A 20,824-nucleotide genomic window follows, 5' to 3' on the forward strand; every position below is an offset into this window, starting at 1 on the left:
ACAAACAAAACATTTTATGATTTATTGAAAACACTAAAATGTTGAAAGATTAAATATTCGTTATATTCTGAGATCTAGTGCTACCATAGGTTAAATTCCTTGCAGTGTGATATATGACTTCACATACTATGTTGAAGAGATATCAAGAGAGCAGGCAGTCGTGCCTCGTGCCTGATTTCAGTGGGATAGATTTAAGTTCCTCTCTGTTTAGTTTGATGTTGGCTATAGGCTTGCTGCATATTGTTTTTCCTATGTTTAGGTATGTGCCTTCTATTCTTGATCTCTCCTAAATTTTTAACATTAATGGGTGTTGGATTTTGTCAGATGTTTTTTGGCATGTAGGGAAATGATCATGTCTTTTTTTTCTCTTCAGTTTGTTTATGTGGTGGATTACATTGATAGATTTCTGTAGACTGAACCACCCCAGCATGTCTGGGATGAAGCCTATTTGGTTATGGTGGATAATATTTTTGTTGTATTCTTGGATTCAGTTTTCAAGAATTTTACTGAGTAGTTTTGCACCAATGATCATAAGCAATATTGGTCTGAAGTTCATTTCTTTGTAGGATCTTTGTGTGGTTTAGGTATCAACGTGACTGTGGCCTCATACAATGAGGTTGGTGATGTTCCTTCTGTTTCTATTTTGTGGAATAGTTTGAAGAATATTGGTATTTCCTCTTCTTTGAATGTCTGGTAGAATTCTTTGCCGAAACCATCTGGACCTGGGCTTTTTTGATGGGGATTTTTTTATTACAGCGTCTATTATCTTAGGAGAGATAGGACTATTTAATTTATTTACCTGATCTTGATTTAACTTTGGCAAGTGGACTCTATTAAGAAAATTGTGTATTCCATATAGATTTAAAATTTTTGTGACATATAGACTTTTGAGGTAAGACTTTTCTTTTAATTTTCTTGGTGTGTGTCCTTACATACATGTTTCATTTTTTATGTTGTTTCGATAGTGTCTTTCTACCTTTTAGTTACTTTAGCTAAGAGATTGTCTATTTTGTTGATTTTCTCTAAGAACCAGCTCATGGTTTTGTTGATTCTTTGAATCATTTTGTTTTTAGTATATTGATTTCAGCACTGAGGTTGATTATTTAAAGCCATCTACTCCTCTTGGGTGTGTCTGTATCTTTTGTATCTTTTCTGGATCTTTCAGGTGTGTCATTAAATTGCATGTATGAGATGTCTCAAGTTCCTTTATGAAGAACTATGAACTTTCCTCTTAGCACAGCATTCATTTTGTCATAGGAGTTTCGGTATGTTGCACCTTCATTTTCAATTAATTCTTGAACATCTTTAATTTCTTTCTTTATTTCTTCCACGACACACCTGTCATTGAGTAGAGAGTTGTTCAGGTTTGATATATGTGCAGGTGTTTTGCTCTTTTTGTCATAGCTGAGGTCCAGCTCTAGAACATGGTAGTGTGATTGGATTCAAGGGTTATGTCAGTCTTCTTGTATCTTTTGAGATTTGCTTTGTTCCTGACTTTGTGGTCAGTTTTGGAGAAGGATCCGTGATGTGCAGAGAAGAAAGCATATTTGTTTGTGTCTAGGTGAAAATTTCTGTAGAAATCCCTTAGATCCATTTGATTCATGACCTCTGTAATCTTCACTATCACTATTTAGCTTCTGTTTCAATGATATGTCAATTGGTGAGAGTGTGGTGGTGAAGTCTCCCACTATTACTAAGTTGGGACTGATGTGTGATTTCAGCTTGAATGTTTCTTTTACAGTGCAGGTGCCCTTGTATATGGGGCATAGTTTTTCAAGATATTGATGTCCTAACGGTGGATTTTTCTTCGATGAATTTGAAGTATCCTTCCCAATCTTTTTTAATTAATATTTTTTAAAAATCTATTTGATTAGATATTAGGATGCTACTGCCACTTACTCCTTCAGCCTATTTGATTGGAAAATCTTTTTCTAGCACTTTACTTCAAGTTAGTGTCTATCTTTATGGCTGAAGTGTTTCATGTTTGCAGCAGAATGTTGAATCCTGTTTCTGTAACCATTCTGTTAGAATATGTCTTTTTCTTGTAGTGTTTAGTCTATTGATGTTGGTAGATATTAAAATCCAATGAATGTTAGTTCTTGTTATTGTGGAATTGGTGCTGATGGTATGTTTGTGTACTTGTGTTTTCTTGATTTTTTTGTTGTGATGTCATCTATATCCTGTGCTTCTTGGGTTTAGATTATCTCATTGGTTGGTGTTTTCTTTCTAGTAGCTTCTCTAGGTCTGGATGCTGCAAAGATATTGTTTAAATTTAGTTTTGTCATGGAACATCTTGTTTACTCCATTTGTATTGACTGTAACTTTTGCTGGGTCACTTTTGCTGGCATCTGTGGTCTCCTAGTGTCTGCATGACATCCACTGAGGCCCTTCTGGCTTTCATAGTCTCTTTTGGGAAGTCTGGTGTGATTCTGATCGGTCTGCCTTTATATCTTATTTGGCCTTTTTCCTTGCTGCTTTTATTTTTTTTCATTGGGTAGATTTAGTGTTTTGATTATTATGTTGCACAAGTATTTTCTTGTTTGGTCTAGAATATGTGGTGTTCTGTAAGCTGCTCTTATGTTTAAAGCTATCTCTTTCTTAAGGTTGGTGAAACTTCTATGATTTTATTGAAAATAGCTTCTGGACCTTGGAGCCTGGAATCATCTGTTTATTTTATTGCTATTATTCTTAGGTTTCATCTTTTCACGGTGTCCTGGATGTCTTGAATGTTTTGCATCAGAAACTATACTTTTTCTTTCCTTTGAGAGATTTACCAATTACTTCAACTACATCTTCAAGGCCTGAGATTCTTTCCCCAATTTCTTGTATTCTGTTGGTGATGCTTATCTCTATGGTACTCGATCACTTTTCTAAGTGTTCCATCCCCAGTTTTCTTTGTTTGTGGTTTCTTAATTAATTCTAATTTTCTAAGGTCATGGATAATTGTATTTCCTTCACCTGTTTGATTGTGGTTTCCTGTCTATGATGGCCTCTCTTTTGTTGTATTTGCCTGTATTTCTTTGAGAGATTAGTTGTTTTCCTCTTCATATGCCACAAATATTTGAATAAGCATAGATTTAAGGTCATTTTCTTGTGTTACAGCTACATTAGTATATACATTGTTTTTTTTGGGGGGGGTTGGTGGAGCCATGGTGTCCTGATTTTTGTTGACTGTTATTTTATGCTAGACTTTTGCCATGTGGTTTTCTGTAGCCTTAGCTGTTTGTTCCTGGAACCTGCACCAAAGACTGGACCAGCCTGTTTTTGGAGTCTAGTGTAGTGTTCAGGAAGATGAGGAATGTGCAGTGGCTCAAGAATGGGTGCTGGCAATTCAGATGCCAGTGTCTTGAAGGGCAGTGAACAGGCCATGTAGTGAGCAAAAAAAAAAAAAAACAGATGGGGGCATGTGAATTGAAGGTCAGGGAGTGTGCATGCATGGGAGCCCCGATGTTTGGGGTGCAGGTACTGCTACTGGTCATGAACACTGAGCATATGCAGATGCCCCAAAGGGCTCCAGGCCAAGGTGACAACAGTGGGGGCTAATCAGAAGAAAGCTGGGCTGCAGCTTATAGGCCTGCCTAAAACTGTGTTCCTTGTATGCAGATTCCTCTCTGCTCTGCCATATTGGATCTGGGATCCCTGTGTTTCTCTTGTTTTCCTGAGGTCCACAGGTTGACCAAAGGAACTGTGGCTTGGTGGATGGGATGCTGTTCCAGTAATCCTGATGTTGACCTCAGGGGAGCAGGAGGAATCTGAGGTCTGGTTGCTACAGCTGAGAGACCCTGGAAGTCCAAACTCACTGGAGTATGTAGAAGGGCTGACTGCACCATAGTTTGCTACCCCTGGACTTGCTCGATGGTCTTTGGGACTCCGATCCTCTACCCTTCAGTTATGGTGCATTCTGGTCTCCAACATATTGGAGTCTCCTTTTGTAATCTTTCAGCCTTCCTTAATTTCTTTTTTGGTAAGATGCTTTTGTGAGCGTTGAATTTCCTCATGAGTCTGTTTAGGTCTATTTAGGCTGTTGAATAAAAGTTGAATTCATGTTTGAATCATGGTTGCTTGGGCATAAAACTTACCCATTTCATGTGCATTTTAAGCATTCTGATATATATATATATATTATATATATATATATATATATATATATATATTTAAATGTTCCCGTAGAATATTCTGAATTTCTTTGGATTCTGTAGTAATGTTTTTCCGTCACTTCTGATTCTACTAATTTGAGTCCTCTATTTCTTTCTTTGATTTACTTGAGACAAGAGTCTGTCAATTTTGTTTATCTTCAGAATGAACCAACTCTTCCTTTAGTTAACACTTGCATTTTCTTTGTTTCTGTTTCATTCATTTCTATTACAATCTTACTATTTCTTTTTAATGGATTATTAATTAATTTGTTTATGTACTACTGCAGCATCTAATCACACTTTTCCTCCTAGTCCCTCTCTGTCACCTCACCTGCCAACCCATGTGCCCTTCCTCTCTTTCTTTTCAGAAAAAAAGAAGCCTCCCTTGGATATAAAACCAGCCTTGCCATATAAATTTCCAATAAGACTATGCACAACTTCTGCTATTGAGACTACATAAGGCAGTCTAATTATCAAAAAGGAATCCAATGGCAGGCAAAAGAGTCAGAGAGAGCTTTGATCTTTCTGATAGGTGCCCCCCCTTGAAGACCAATCTGCACAATGGTTACACATGTGCTCTTAGAAGTCCCACATGAGGACCAAGTTGCACAACTACTACATATGTGCAGAGAGCACATATCTGTCCCATGAATGCTTTCTTGTTGTCAGTTCATTCTCTGTAAGCCTGTACCAGGAACCTTTCTGTGAGGCCATCCTCAGCATGAAAAACAGAGTTGGAGTATGTTTGCAAGCAGGGTTCTCCACAGCATATATACTATATGAGGGGTCAGTAAGGGAAGGGAGTGAGTCAGGTTCAGTGGTCAAGGGAATCTCAATTGACATTTAAAATTCAGACATTTCTGTAGCTCTGATTTACTATCAAAAAGGTCCTTCTGTATTTATACAAGTTTCACAGTTCAAACACAGACTAATGATTATACAAGTGGTACAGAGTAGGTGTTTGATTTTTTTCATTACTTATCCAGGGTTACAAGTTCAGCAACAATTAAAAAACACAAACAGAAAAGATAGTATTATAAGCCCATGACTCTACTTTAAGGAATCAAAAAAAAATGTCTCCTGCAAAGAAAACATATTTAATGTATGACAGTTTGCTTTTAGACTGGCATTGTTTGTAGTATGAGTGCAGTCCAGATGAACAGAAAATACTTTAACAGGTCTTTGTATGAATAGCAAATACTAATAAATAACTCTTTTTACTATATGCATCATCATCATGCTATTAAGTAGAAAAAGTTTATTTTAGTCAATCTGTCCTATTTACTGAGTTTTATTCCATCAGGAGTGTATCCTCTATGACCTCCTATTTTTAAACTATATTTTCAGGGAGCTCTAAACCTAAAATGAAAGGAAGTCTTAAATCTATAACTGAATCTCCTGGCCTCTCAGGGTTTGCATAATGCCTTGTTTACTCTGCACCAAAATACTGTTTAGGGGAAGATACCCCAAGAAAACTTCTGAAATAATGGCCTCATATCTAATATGCTTATCTGTGCTTAATGATGTCCCAGGCAGAAAGAAAATTTACAAACAGTGTACACATAAAGTTAAGTTTTGGATTTTCATAAAAAGACTCAGACATAATTTTTTGTAGAAAAAAACAAATGGAATCATAGCGCAGAAAACCACTAGTAAAGAAACACACAGAAAAAAATATCTAAAAAGTTAGAATAACAGTGATTTTAACAATCTGCTCAGCTTTGCTGGAATTACATCAAGCAAAGTAAATGACTTTCACCAACTCCAGTGAATCTTACTGTGCCATTTTCCCCTTTATGATGTAATGATTTAAAGATTTATAGACCTCTGTGACATATAGGGCTTTTTTTAGTCTTCTGGAGATGACCAGAAAAACAAGTGTGGAAATTAGAACAATTCCTAGGATTACTCTGGAATTATAATGAAAAGACAAAGAGTTCTGTACTGAGTCAAAGAATGCCAAAGAATTTAGAAATGTATCTGCAACTTCTACAGCTGAGATAGGTACAGGTTGATCTGAGCTTAGAGCTGCAATTTGTTGATGCAAGTTTTGTATGCTTACCACCAAATCAGAATTGTTTCATAGGCCATGGATGTGGGAATCTAACTTCTTCACATGGTACCTTGGAAAAAATATGTAGAAGCAGGGTAATAAATATCTACTGAAACTGTGAGTAGCAAGAAAAATGAGAAGAACCCATGATGGTGTAATCAGGGAAGTGCATTTGGATACACTGATGTGATCAAAATACTATACTTAGTAATTTAAATCACTTAATTTAAAAAGCGGCTGAAGGATTACTTGACAGTTTTACTTTCTCTGAATATGAGTAATATAGATTTCACTTTAATTACCTTAGACAAATAGTAATAAATTCTTTAAACAAAACTTATTATTAAGTATCAAGAAAAACAATAGATTGGGATTCATAAAGAGTTCATGATTTTGGCACTATCATGAAGCCGAATATGCCAGGCTATACAAATCATTGAAAAGAACTCTTATGAATTAAATGTGCAATGTGTAAATACATGTATAAACTGAAATGTTGATTCACTTACTCCGCACAGATCAGCAAGAGTGTAGTGCTTGCCTAAGTCAAGACTACCCAAACCCTGAGAGAAACCAGTGTTTACACAAGGCAGTGACATTCCTATCCTTTGAGGATCCTCTGGGCATGGCTCTGGCCTGCACAGCTCTGTTCTTCTCTGTAAGCACAGTTATAGTTTTGGGGATCTTCCTTAAACACCGAGAATCAGCCATTGTTAAGGCCAATAACAAGACTCTCAGCTATATCCTGCTCATCTCCATCCTCTTCTGCTTCCTCTGCTCCTTTTTCTTCATTGGACGCCCAAACACTGTCTCCTGCATACTGCAACAAATAACATTTGCACTTGTATTCACGTTGGCTATTTCCACTGTTTTGGCAAAAACTATAACTGTAATTCTGGCCTTTAGGATCATGAAACCTGGGAGAACAATGAGAAGGTTGTTTGTCTCAGGCATCTATAATGCTGTCATCCCCATCTGTGTCCTGATTCAACTTATTCTCTCTGGAGTCTGGCTGGGAACCTCTCCTCCCTATATTGACACAGATATACACTCTGAACATGCTCATGTCATCATTTTATGCAACAAGGGCTCAGCTACTGCTTTCTACTGTGTGCTGGCATACTTAGGAACCTTGGCCCTAGGGAGCTTCACTGTGGCTTTCCTAGTGAGGAACCTGCCTGACACATTCAATGAGGCCAAGTTCCTGACATTCAGCATGCTGGTGTTCCTTAGTGTCTGGGTCACTTTCATCCCTGTCTACCAGAGCACCAAGGGCAAGGCCATGGTGGCTGTGGAGGTCTTCTCCATCCTGGCCTCCAGTGCAGGGCTGTTGGTGTGCATCTTTTTCCCAAAGTGCTACATTATTTTCCTAAGACCTAATAAAAACTCTTTGAGACATTTGAAAAACAAAAACTAGCAAATAAAAATTGATCATTTTGATGTATTAGTTCTTTAATGAAACCCATTAGCATACTAAAATTAAATCATTTACCTACTTTAAAGTAACTTTTTCTGAAATGTGTATTTAAAGAAAAATAAGAGCCCCTCACTTTGTCTCTCAATCACAGCATTTATTTCAGAATAGAAGCTGCTGTTAAAAACATTTTAGTAAGTTATGCATGTTACATATTAATTTGTGGACAATATACATATTCAAAATGTAATTATATGATAGTAATTGATATAAATAGTACATGAACTAAATACGTGTTCTCTTTGTTATTTTTGGGAGTATAACAGGGGTGGTATATGAGATTCTTCTACAGAACAAGCATGAAAATCGATCTCTGGAAAGGGTGGGGGTGTATTTTAACCAGGTTGAACCATTCCAGAAATTAGAGTGGAGAATTTTCTAAACAGAAAAAATAAATCTGCTGCGTGACTCTGCTCTCTTTTTCTTATATACGTAAAAATGACTTGACATCCCACTCTAGAAATACTTGCTCAGTCACCTTCTTTGCTATTCTGTTCACAGTAGGTAGGAAATGGAAACTCATAAATATGTTTAAGACAATAAATATCATACATATAAATAGATGTAAGTAAAAAAAATATAATTTATGTAACCCATACACAGAAGACAAATATCTTTCATTCTCTACACTGGGGCATCTAGCTCCAAATATTGGTTTGTGAGTATTCATCGTAGAATAGCTGGAGAAACAATAAAGCATAGTAGGGTAGCAATACAATGGTAGGTACAACTTTTCGGATTGGAATAAACTGGGTGAAGTACTCTAATTATGAAGGAGGATAAATATAAAAGAAGGAAGTGGGTGAAATAACAGTAAATTTTTGAAAGAGTTTTAAGCAAACATACTGTGAATTATCTACATAAAATCCCTGTAATACATATAAGTCCATTCATGAATATAAACATGTTGCAATCTAAATGTTCTTAATAATGCATACAGATAAGTATAGTTCACCACTGACCTAATTTTATGCTACTGCTCTATCTAACCTGGAAATTACAGTCCATTTCCAGCCTGAACAGATGCTTTTTGTTCGGTCTGATATACCTGAAAATAACAGGATACAGGAGGAACTAGGAAAATGAAGAGGTGCCGTGCTAATTCCTGAAAGTTTAATTTCCACCAAGTGTCAGACTCTTGGAGCATAACTTTATAGTTATTCTCAACTGCCTGCTTTTTCAACAATACATTGAAGACATGGCATGCATGCTTGTGGGTGCTCGCATTCCCCTTAACATTCACCACAGTCCACCTAAAGAGGAAAGTACACATCAACCCAGCCATAAACCCTTATCTCTCTAATGGTAACCTGGGTACAAGATTTGCTGGTGTGCTTGTGGCACAAATTTTATGCAGGTGACCAATTAATATCTGGTTGAGTTTCAGGAGTCCCACTCCATGAAAAGGAACCTTGATCCAACATGGCTTGGGTGGCCAGGAGCCTGAGTCTACACAGGCCAGGGACATCAGAGAAATGTAAATGCTATAGTTGTGCTAAAGGAGCAGCCATACTCACAGATCGGTGCCTTGCTCGGCCATCATAGAAAACTTCCTGCAGCAGATGGAACAAATACAGAGACCCAAAACCAATTGATTCACAGTGAGAGGCCTTAGACCATTCCACCCTAAATGAGATGTCTCCAGCAATTCCTTCTCAAGGGCTCAAGGAACTCTGTTTGCAGAGTGTAAGCACCAGAGGGGATGAAGGACACGAGGGTAACAAGGTTTTTTAAACACAGCGGGACCAACATACCTATGAATGCACCCTGACTCACAAGCTAGCTTTCTATCACATTCCCCTGTTGGGGCTACCTTGCCGTGCCACAGGGGAAGAGGATGCACTGAGTCCTGATGCGACTTGATATGGTGGCATGGGTGGGTGGACACAGGGGAGGGGTGATCCCCTTCTCTGAGGAGCCAGGTGAGGGGTGATAGGGGAAACAGGGAGTGTAGAACCAGGAGGAGAGAAGGGAGGGGTCTATGACAGGGATGTACAATGAATCAGTAAAAATTTAAAAAAATAAAATAATAATAAATGATGGGGCTGGAGAGACATCACATAGCTTAAGAGTGCAGGCTTCTCTTCCAAAGGTCCTGAGTTTGATTTCCAGCACCCATGTGGTGGCTCACAAACATCTATAGTGAGATCTGGCACCCTTTTCTGGTATGCAGGCAGAATACTCTACAAATAATAAATTTTCAAAGAAAAAAATAATACACTATGGATCATCATAAAGTTCCCCTCCCTCCAAAAAGAACACTCACTACCTCTTTAAATTATACTAATAATAAATTTTAAAGTTAGTTTTCTCCAAGGGGCCACAAACCAGACTAACCAGTTAGCCCCCTGAGCAGCAACAGATGGCAACAGAAAAAATCAAGGGCATATTTGTGGGTTGTCAAGGCTACATGACAGAGTGACACATTTTAATATTTTATTAAAAGTGGGAGATATGTCATGCATATAAAGTTTGGAAATGTAAAAATGTGATAATTCCCCCCCACGCAAACAGATAAATGTATCATTTGCTTCATTGTTCTCACTTTAGCAGCCCAACCCTGGAATCCTAGCATTCAGAAGGCTGAGACAGGAGGATCACAAGTTCAAGGCTGGCTTAAAAGCTGCTGTTTACTCATCCATCCAGTTTGATCAGCTAAGGCAGCTTACAGCTTCCTAGTGGTCATAGGTAAGAAATAGTTATCATCCTGAAAACACAATGATAAATTTAATTCACCACATGGTGACGTGAGCTCTTGAGATGAACTCAGCAGTATTTGTTCAAACTTATGTGTGACCATAGTAAAGAATCATTAAGACATTTCTTAATGTCTTACACATTCATTTATGTTTAAGAAAATTTATGGAACATGAGCTAAAACAAAGTAGGACCAGGGTTGGGCTCATATGACAAGAACATTGGTTGTTCTTCCAAAGGTCCTGAGTTCAATTCCCAGCAACCACATGGTGGCTCACAACCATCTATAGTGAGATCTGGTGCCCTCTGGTGGCTTGCAGGTGTACATGTAGGCTGAACACTGTATAATGAATGAATGAATGAATGAATAAATAAATAAATAAATGGGTGGGTAAATAAATAAATAAATAAATCGGAAGAAAGGAAGGAAGGAATGAAGAATGAATGAAATAATGATGGGACCACCAACAAATTAATACCATAAATTCCTTCCTAAAAATGTGTCTGGCAATGTGATCCTCCTGCCTCTGCCTACTGACTGCTTACCCTACATGTATGTTCGCTCATACACCTAGCCTAGAAATTTCAGTTCAGATAACATAGTCTGAAGAAGAAGCCCACTTTTTTGTCAAATATCACCAAATAATATTGAAATATTGATGAGAAACTGCAATTGAAGCAGTTGAGGCAGGAACAAGCAGAATGCTGGAACATGCAAGATGCTGGAATAGATATGTTAAGGTCTCAGCATGCTGGAAAGAGGATTCTGTCAGGTTTGATCCAGCATCTCCAGTGCCCAGTCCTTTTGTTCTGAACACATATAATTTCTCACAAACATCATACAGTTCTAAAATTATGAATGTATGAAATGTGCAGGATGAAACTAGACTGTAAGCCAATTTTATTTACGCAAATTTAAATAATGGCATAATGAAATTTTTGAAGATATTATAGCCAAGGATTTATTGGCCATGTATGATTGATGTTTTGACTGGAGACATTATTTTTTATGTCTCAGTCAGGGTGAGAGTTGTTTCCATGTAAAGGGATCAACAATATAAGTTACCATTATTATTGAACATACAATCATTATCACGTTGAAGTAAAAACAAGGTTGGATAAATCAAAGTATCTTTTTTGGAGTCTTGGGTAAGTGTTGCATTAGGCCAAGCTTCTACCTATCTCCTGAGAGGTCTCCCATTAGAGAGACAAGCTGGTTGCCTTGAGCAACAGAAAAGGCATGTTTTAGGTAAACTTTATATAAACTCCTTTTTAGTTTAGAGTTTAAGCAGACCCTAGGCATCTTGTACCTGTTTGAAGGTTTAGGCCTAGATTTTTATATACGTTGTAGCTATTTTTCCTGTCCCCCTTTTTATATAGAATGGGGAGTTATGCCTTAATAGCCAAACTTTATTTAAACTCCCTCTTACCTTTAGCATTTAAGCATACCCTAGGCATCTCGTACTTTGCTTTTACATTGGTTGTGGCTATTTTTTGGCTTGCCTTTTTTTTTTTTACACGGGATGGGCCTTTGTATCCAAACTTTATATAAACTCCCTTTCACCTTTAGCATTTAAGGATATGCTAGGCATCTTGTACCTGGATTTTTGCATTTGTTTGGGCTACCTTTGGCCTGCCCCTTTTTGATAAGGAAGGAAGGAAGGAGGGAGGAAGGAAGGAAGGAAGGAAGGAGGGAGGGAGGGAGGGAGGGAAGGAAGGAAGGAAGGAAGGAAGGAAGGAAGGAAGGAAGGAGGGAGGGAAGGAAGGGAGGAGGGAGGGAATGAAGAAGGAGAGGAGGGAGGGAGGAAGGGAGGAAGGAAAGAAGAAGGAAGGGAAGGAAAGTGGGAATGAGGGAGGGAAAGAAGAAGGAAGGGAAAGGGAAGGGAGAGAAAGAAGTTGGGAAGGAAGGAGGGAGAGAAGGAAGGAAAGAAAGAGAGAAAGAATTCCCAGGCTGCCGCATTGCTTGTGAGTTATTTCGAGACAGGGTCTCTCCGTGTGGCCCGGCCAAGTCCCGAATTCACTCTGTGAACCAGCGTTCTGGCCTCCCAGAGCTCCAGAATGCTGCAGGAACCGAATCACCGCCCTCCTCTCCCTTCCCCTCTCCTCCCTCCCCCAGCCGGCAGCCCCCACCGGGTTTGGACTCACTTGGAGGTGTAGACGCATTCGAAGACCAGCGTCCCGGTCCTCTGGAAGCTCCTGCCTTTGTGTGTCTTGCTCTCGTGTTCCACCTTGTGGGCGAAGAACGCTGTGAGGGGGGCAGGGAGGTGAGGAGAGGGTCACAGTCAGACACACTCCGGGGTGGAGGTGAGGACGGGGGGTCGGACCTTTCAACTGTCTCCCCAAGACTTTAAGATGCTTCCTGGATCCTGGAGGCCTAGGAGGAGGAGGAGGAGGAGGAGGAGGAGGAGGAGGAGGAGAAAGAGAAGGCGGAGGAGAAGGAGGAGGAGGAAGAGAAGGAGTATGAGGAGAAGGAGGAGGAGGAGAAGGAGGAGAAGGGAGAGGAAGGAGGAGAAGGGAGAGGAAGGAGGAGAAGGAGGAGGAGGAGGAGGAGGAGGAGAAGGAAAAGGACGAATAGAAGGATGAGAATGAGGAAGAGGAGGAGAAAGAGGAGGAGGAGATGGAGAAGGAAAAGGAGGAAGAGAAGGAGGAGGGGGAGAAGGAGGAGAAGAAGGAGGAGGAGAAGGAGGAGGAGGAGAAGGAAAAGGACGAAGAGAAGGAGGAGAAGGAGGAGAAAGAGGAGAAAGAGGAAGAGAAGGAGAAGGAGGAGAAAGAGGAAGAGGAGGAGAAGGAGGAGGAGGAGATGGAGAACGAAAAGGAGGAAGAGAAGGAGGAGGGGAAAGAGAAGAAGAAGGAAGAGAAGGAGGAGGAGAATTAATGAGTGAATGAATGAATGAATTAATGAATGAGTGCACAGAGGGCTGAAGGATTTGCACACAGGGTCAAGTCCATCGGTCTTGACAATGGACTTGACCCTGTGTGGACGGAGCCCAGAGGGAAGGAGCTGATAACACATCATTATCATTATAACATACTAATAACATGTTTGCCATCCTCCGGGCAGCGTCATGTGACCCAGGTCGTAGGACAAGGACCCCCGTGTGACCCCTCAGGCAGGTTACCCAGAGGGAGAGCACTTACCATCAGACCAACCTCCAGGAGGTGACATCTGAGGAGCTGGGAGGGACTGGCCTGGAAGGACATTCTTTGAGCTCCACAGCTCATTCCAGCACATCGGGTAATGTATTTAAATACACTCAAATTTATTTAAATATCCGTGTATTTAAATATAATCAAACGCATTCAAATATATTTAAATGAGCTTAAATGCTTGAGGTTCATGGACAAGGAGAGACAGAGACAGAGAGACAGTGAGAGAGACAGAGACAAACAGAGAGAGACAGAGAGACAGAGACACAGAGACAGAGACAGGGACAGGGACAGAAACAGACAGAGACCGAGACTGACAGAGACAGAAAGAGAAAGACAGAGACACAGAGACACAGAGACAGAGACAGAGATAGAGAGAGAGAGACAGACACACAGAGAGACAGAGATAGAGACAGAGATACAGAGAGAGTCAGAGACAGACAGAGACACACCCAGAGACAGAGATGGAGACATGCAGAAAGACAGAGACAGAGACACAGAGAGACAGAGACACACAGAGACACAGATGGAGACAGAGAGACAGAGACACAGACACAGATACACAGAGACAGACAAAGACATACAGAGATAGAGAGACTGAGAGAGATAGAGAGACAGGGACAGAGAGACAGAGACAGGGACAGAGAGAGACACAGACAGACATAAAGACAGAGACAGAGAGACAGAGACATAGAGAGACACAGAGAGACAGAGTCAGGGACAGACAGACACAGAGAGACAGAGACAGAGATAAAGAGAGACAGAGACAGAGAGTGACAGACACACACAGAGACAGAGATGGAGATATACAGAGAGACAGAGACAGAGATACAGAGACAGAGATACAGAGAGAGGTAGAGAGACAGGGACAGAGACAGAGAAAAACAGAGACAGAGAGAGACAGGGACAGAGACAGAGAAAGACAGAGACAGAGAGAGACAAGGACAGAGACTGAAAGACAGAGACAGAGAGAGACAGACAGAGCCAAAGAGACAGAGATATATAGAGAGACAGAGAGACAGGGACAGAGAGAGAGACAGAGAGAGACAGAGACAGAGAGACTGAGACAGAGCAATACAGAGACAGAAAAAGAGACAGAGACAGAGAGAGAGAGATAAAGACAGAGAAACAGAGACAAGGACAGACAGACACAGAGAGAGACAAAGACAGAGAGGCAGAGACAGAGATAGAGAGAGACAGAGACAGACAGACAGAGACAGACACACAGAGAGACAGAGACAGAGATAGAGACAGAGACAGAAACACAGAGAGACAGAGACACAGAGAGACAGAGACACAGACAGAGAGAGAGACAGAGACAGAGAGAGACACAGAGATAGTCAGAGACAAACAGAGACACAGAGAGACAGAGACACACACAGAGACAGAGATGGAGACATGCAGAAAGACAGAGACAGACACACACACAGAGACACAGATGGAGACAAAGAGACACAGACACAGATACACAGAGAGAGAGAGAGACAGAGACGGAGATACAGAGACAGAGTGACAGAGACAGAGACTGAGAGAGATAGAGAGACAGGGACAGAGAGAGACAGAGACAGGGACAGAGAGAGACACAGAAACAGAAAGACAGAGAGACAGAGACACAGAGAGACAGAGACAGACATACAGAGAGACAGAGACAGGGACAGAGACAGACACAGAGAGAGACAGAGACAGACAGAGACAGAAACACACAGAGAAAGAGATGGAGATATACAGAGAGACAGAGAGACAGAGACAGAGAGAGACAGAGACAGAGAAAGAGAGACAGAAAGAGAGAGACAGAGACAGAAAGAAAGAGACAGAGAGGCAGAGAGAGGCAGAGAGACAGAGACAGACACAGAGACACAGAGAGACAGAGACAGATACAGACAGAGTCAGAGAGACAGAGTCAGAGAGAAAGAGACAGAGATAAAGAGAGACAGAGACAGACACAGACAGAGTCAGAGAGACAGAGTCAGAGAGAAAGAGACAGAGACACAGACACAGAGAGAGACAGAGACAGAGAGGCAGAGATAGAGAGAGACAGAGACATTGACAGAGAGAGACAGAGATAGAGACAGACTAAGACTGACAGAGACAGAGAGATACAGAGACAAACACAGAGACAGGGATGGAGACAGAGAGACAGAGACAGAGGTACAGAGAGACAGAGACAGAGAGAGACACAGAGAGAGAGACAGAGACAGAGAGACAGAGACAGAGAGACAGGGACAGAGAGAGACAGAGACAGAGAGAGACAGACAGAACCAAAGAGACAGAGATACAGAGAGAGACAGAGAGACAGGGACAGAGAGAGACAGAGAGAGACAGAGACAGAGAGACTGAGACAGAGCGATACAGAGACAGAGAAAGAGAGAGTCAGAGAGACACAGAGAGAGAGATAGAGACAGAGAAACAGAGACAAGGACAGACAGATACAGAGAGACAGACACAGAGAGAGACAGAGAGACAGAGATACAGAGAGAGCATGGTTGGAGGTATGAGCATGCAGGGAAGTGTGAGCGTGCAAGGAGGTGTGAGCGTGCAGGGAGGTGTGAGTGTGGTAGGAGGTGTGAGACTGCAGGGAAGTGTGAGCGTGAAAGGAGGTGTGTGAGTGTGCAGGGAGGTGTGATCATGCAGGTAGGTGTGAGCGTGCTTGTAGGTGTGAGTGTGGTAGGAGGTGTGAGCCTGCAGGGAAGTGTGAGGAGCATGCAGGGAGGTGTGAGCGTGCAGGGAACTGTGAGGAGCATGCAGGGAGGTGTGAGTGTGCAGGGAAGTGTGAGGAGCATGCAGGGAGGTGTGAGCATGCAGGGAACTGTGAGGAGCATGCAGGGAGGTGTGAGCGTGCTTGTAGGTGTGAGTGTGGTAGGAGGTGTGAGCCTGCAGGGAAGTGTGAGGAGCATGCAGGGAGGTGTGAGCATGCAGGGAACTGTGAGGAGCATGCAGGGAGGTGTGAGTGTGCAGGGAAGTGTGAGCGTGCAGGGAGATTTGAGCATGGTAGGAGGTGTGTGCGTGGTAAGAGGTGTGAGCCTGGTATGAGTTGTGAGCGTGCAGGTAGGTGTGAGTGTGGTAAAAGGTGTGAGTGTGGTAGGAGGTGTGAGCATGCAGGTAGGTGTGAACGGTCCAGGAGTTATCATTTACCTCACCCTAAGGAAAGAATCAGCTATTCCACCCATAGCTATTGGACCCAATCCTGTCCTTGCCCCTCCCGCACAGATAGAACCCAAGAAAAATAATTTTCCTGCACGGACAGAGCCTAAGCAAAATGTCCCCGCCTCCCCGACTCCTTCCTTTGCTGATAAGCCTATCCCCTCCTTGATTGAAGATGGGATTGATACACGCCATATTAATGTAGACCTTGTTAATCATACCTTTTTAGCCCTGAATCATACACACCCTGAACTTACTGAGTCCTGTTGGCTTTGGTATGATTCTGCCCCACCCTTTTATGAAGGCATTGCTGTCACTGAGGAAATCTTCTACTCTTCTGACCATTCTAAATGCAGATGGTCACAACAGGCTGAGGCTAGATTGACGTTGACTTCTGTTTCTGGCCTTGAGTTATGCATAGGCAATAGTATTCTTCAGAAACACAGACATCTTTGTAATGTAACCATTACACCATCAAACCCCTTTCCCAATTATATCCTCCCAGGCAACAACAGCTGGTGGACTTGCAGTGATGGCCTTATACCCTGTATACACACCCCACCCCTCAAAAGCAATCTTACTACCATCTGTGTCCTTGTCTAATTAATTCCCTGCCTGACTTATTATTCTGGGGAAGATTTTGCTCAGTTTTGGGACCCCATTAATGACCATGCATTGCTTAGAACAAAAAGAGAGGCCATAACAGCTATTACACTAACTGCCCTCCTTGGCCTCGGAGCTGTGGGTGCTGGGACGGGTATAACCTCTCTCGTTCTCTCCAACAAGCATTACTCTGACCTTTGCTGTACAATTGGCAAGGATGTTGAGAGACTGGAGATTGGCATCACCAACTTGGAGAAATCCCTCGTCTCACTGTCTGAAGTTGTCCTACAAAATAGAAGAGGGCTAGACTTGCTTTTCCTTCAGCAAGGGGGACGCTGTGCTTCACTGAAGGAAGAGTGCTGCTTTTACACAGATTATACTGGGATTGTAAGGGACAGCATGGATAAGGTTAGGGAAGACCTAGAAGAGAGAAAGAGACAGAGAGAACAAGAGGAGAGTTGGCTTTATAATTGGTTTTCAACCTTTCCCTGGCTTACCACCTTCCTTCCTTCAATTTTGGGACCCATGGTGAGTTTCCTTCTCCTCATATCTTTCGACCCATGGGCCATTAAAAGACTTACTAGCTTTGTAAAACAGCAAATTGACTCCTTGGCATCTAAACCTACACAAGTTCATTATCACCGACTTGATTTGGCTGACAGAGGCTTAGCTGAGCCCAAGGAAGATTGCTGACAGTCTATCACATGGGTCTTGACTACTTGCATTTGGCTCTCATGAGAACAGCATACTCAGATAAATGCTTGCCTGATGTAGCCTAGGTACCTATAAGGGGTGCAAGACAAAGTACTGCAGGGGGAGGGTCCAACTGCCCCCTTCTGAGTCCCCTGAGAAGCAAACCTGATTGCATAGAGGTTGGTGTCTGATTACCCCTAACCACAACCTGCTGGGGATGCCCTCAGGTGTTGATGAGGTCTTCCTCTCCTCCCCAAAGAGACACCCGAAAAGGCTGCAAAACGCCTTGGGAGGATCAGGTCACTACTTCCCCCCTCTGGTTAATGCCCACCGTCTGCAAAAGACCTCATGTTCAAAATCTACCTGCTAGCCTCTTAAACTGTTTAAGAAGGCTAGAAGATGCCAGGAGCCAAAGCTATTTACTGAAGCCAAAGCCAATTAGTGAGCCAAAGCCATTTAGTGGAACCAATGCCATTTAGTAGAAAAGTTACCAACAGCTGCACTAGGACCCTAGGTCATGGGTGATAGATTTATGTAAGAACACCTGCTCGTTAGTCTTGGAGCATCCTTGAGATATATTAAGGAGACATTCTTGAGGTATCTTGCAGGAGGTATCTCAAACCATAAAGCACTCTTGCTATCTTCTGCAGCAGTAAATTAGCCTTCCCTCATTCCTGCCTTCTCCCTACATAGTTGTGTAAAATTTTCAAATAAACAAGGCTTTGATCAGACAAACAGGCTTAGCCTCATTCTTTGTGTCTCTTTGTCTTACTTCATTCTTTCCACCCCCACCCTCCCTTTAGGAAGCTGTTGAAGTCCCACAGTTCAGGACACTAAAGAGAAAGATTATTATCATATGTAAACCAATCATCATCTTCATTGTTATATAGTTAAAAATTACATTCTCATGCCCTTTAAAAATTCTTATTACAAATGATTTTAACCATTGTATTTCCAAATTTGAAGCAACCATATATCTATTATTAGTAAAATGGTTTTAAAAAAAGCACCATAGTTGATACACATATACGTCCTTACACAAGTAACTCTTATGTCTGAACCTCAAATACTATGCAACAATATGAAATATTAAGCTAATCTTCAGTTATATTTATTAGAAAAAGTAAAATATGCTGAATATTCAATATATTCCTGAATATATATCTTAAAAACAAAATGAGCAAAGAAACCAAACAAGACAACAAAAAAAGAAGAATTGGAAAATACTATAGTGCCATTAAAACAGTGCTCAAAATGGGATGTCAGATGGTGTATCTATTGAAGAATAATATAAAGGATCCTTATAGTAGCGGGAATGTCTTACTGTTCACTGTATCATATTATATAGCTATCATATATATGTAAATGCTATTGTAAATATGTAAATTTAATAAAACACTTTTAGTGCAAAAATTGTTCAAAAGAACTTGTTAAATTTAAAAGTGTTAAGGAAATAAAATACATGTGTGACTTTGTCATTTATGGCCTGAGCCTTGGAATGTTGACATCACAGTGGTTTCTCCCCCGACTACTACAGAATGTTTACACTTCAGTGGTTTGTCTACAAACTGCTGAAGCCATTTTTGGTTAGTACCAGGAAAGAAAAGGATAATTTTGTGCCCAGTGAAAGTTCTCTATTCCAGGCTCAACTGTAAAGGTATTTAAAATGACTATTATGATTCCCATGGTAGACTAATGGTTTCAGGAAATGTTCTGTCTTTATTTCTCTAGAACATGTGAACTAATTCTTAGTAGTTGCTTCATGAAAAGTTACTTCTGATAACAACAGTCAATACCATTTTCCCCAAGAAACAAAGTTATCATGTCAGAGAGGTATGCTCTGAACTGTTTAAGAGACTGATATGTGTGTATCTTCAAAACTATCTGCCCAGGTTATGAGAGATTAATTTCTGTTTCATCTAGTTGTTTTACCCAGTATGCCAACAAAGATTTCCTGGAAACTGCTCAGATTTTAGGCCAAACCGCAATAGCTTTCTGGTTTCAAACATATATTTTTCAATATGAAGCATTGATTCAGCTAAATAAGGTACGCAGTTGGTCACTTTCAGAACATTTCATCACTAAAAAAAAAAAAAAAAAAAAAAAAAAAAAAAAACACCTTCTCTACAATATATTAGCAACTGAACAGAATGGTTTATAATGGTTCATATTAGCTTTTGGTAAGTCTTCTGTTGTGACCCGTAGTTGTCAGGACTCACTTGCAGCCTTGAATCTCATTTCTAACATCCATAAATCATGACCCACACTGAATTGTCCTCACTTACTCATCCATGAGACCTGACCCCACTTGACTAGTGTGTCTGAATGACTACGCTACTGTATAGTGGTGATCACATCCAGAGTATTCTCACAGTCTGTGAAAGGAGATGTACAAGAAGACCCTCACTGTGGTCTAGAGTGAAGGAGATGACCATATGTGGGAGTTATTTTATTGTTAGGGGTCCAGGTCCAGGCAGACTCAGACAGATTGCCACATTTTCCTGAGTTAAGTTTTGATAAATGACAAAGTATCTGTCATGGGTAGACAAAGACATTCTGCAAAGATCTGTGGTTGATACAACTTTGGCTTTATTTCAGGTATTCTTGGATGAGGACAGCCTTGGTGAAAAGGCATTTCACATCAATAAATTTGGTTGAATTTTTGATAGAAAGGAAGAGCTTTTGGTCTCACATGGCACAGTTGTTTATTGATTGCTGCACAGAATATGAACTCAAAGGAGTTTATAGGCTGTGAATAAACTTTTACAAACAGTCAAGTTGGAGAGGATACCAAAGTCCAGATGAAACAGAGCTGAGCCATCTACTGGTTGGAGCTCTGCCCCACCCATCTTCCCATTATATAACATTGCAGGCTGCGCT

Source organism: Meriones unguiculatus (assembly GCF_030254825.1).
Source record: "Meriones unguiculatus strain TT.TT164.6M chromosome 13 unlocalized genomic scaffold, Bangor_MerUng_6.1 Chr13_unordered_Scaffold_28, whole genome shotgun sequence".
Lineage (NCBI taxonomy): Eukaryota > Metazoa > Chordata > Mammalia > Rodentia > Muridae > Meriones > Meriones unguiculatus.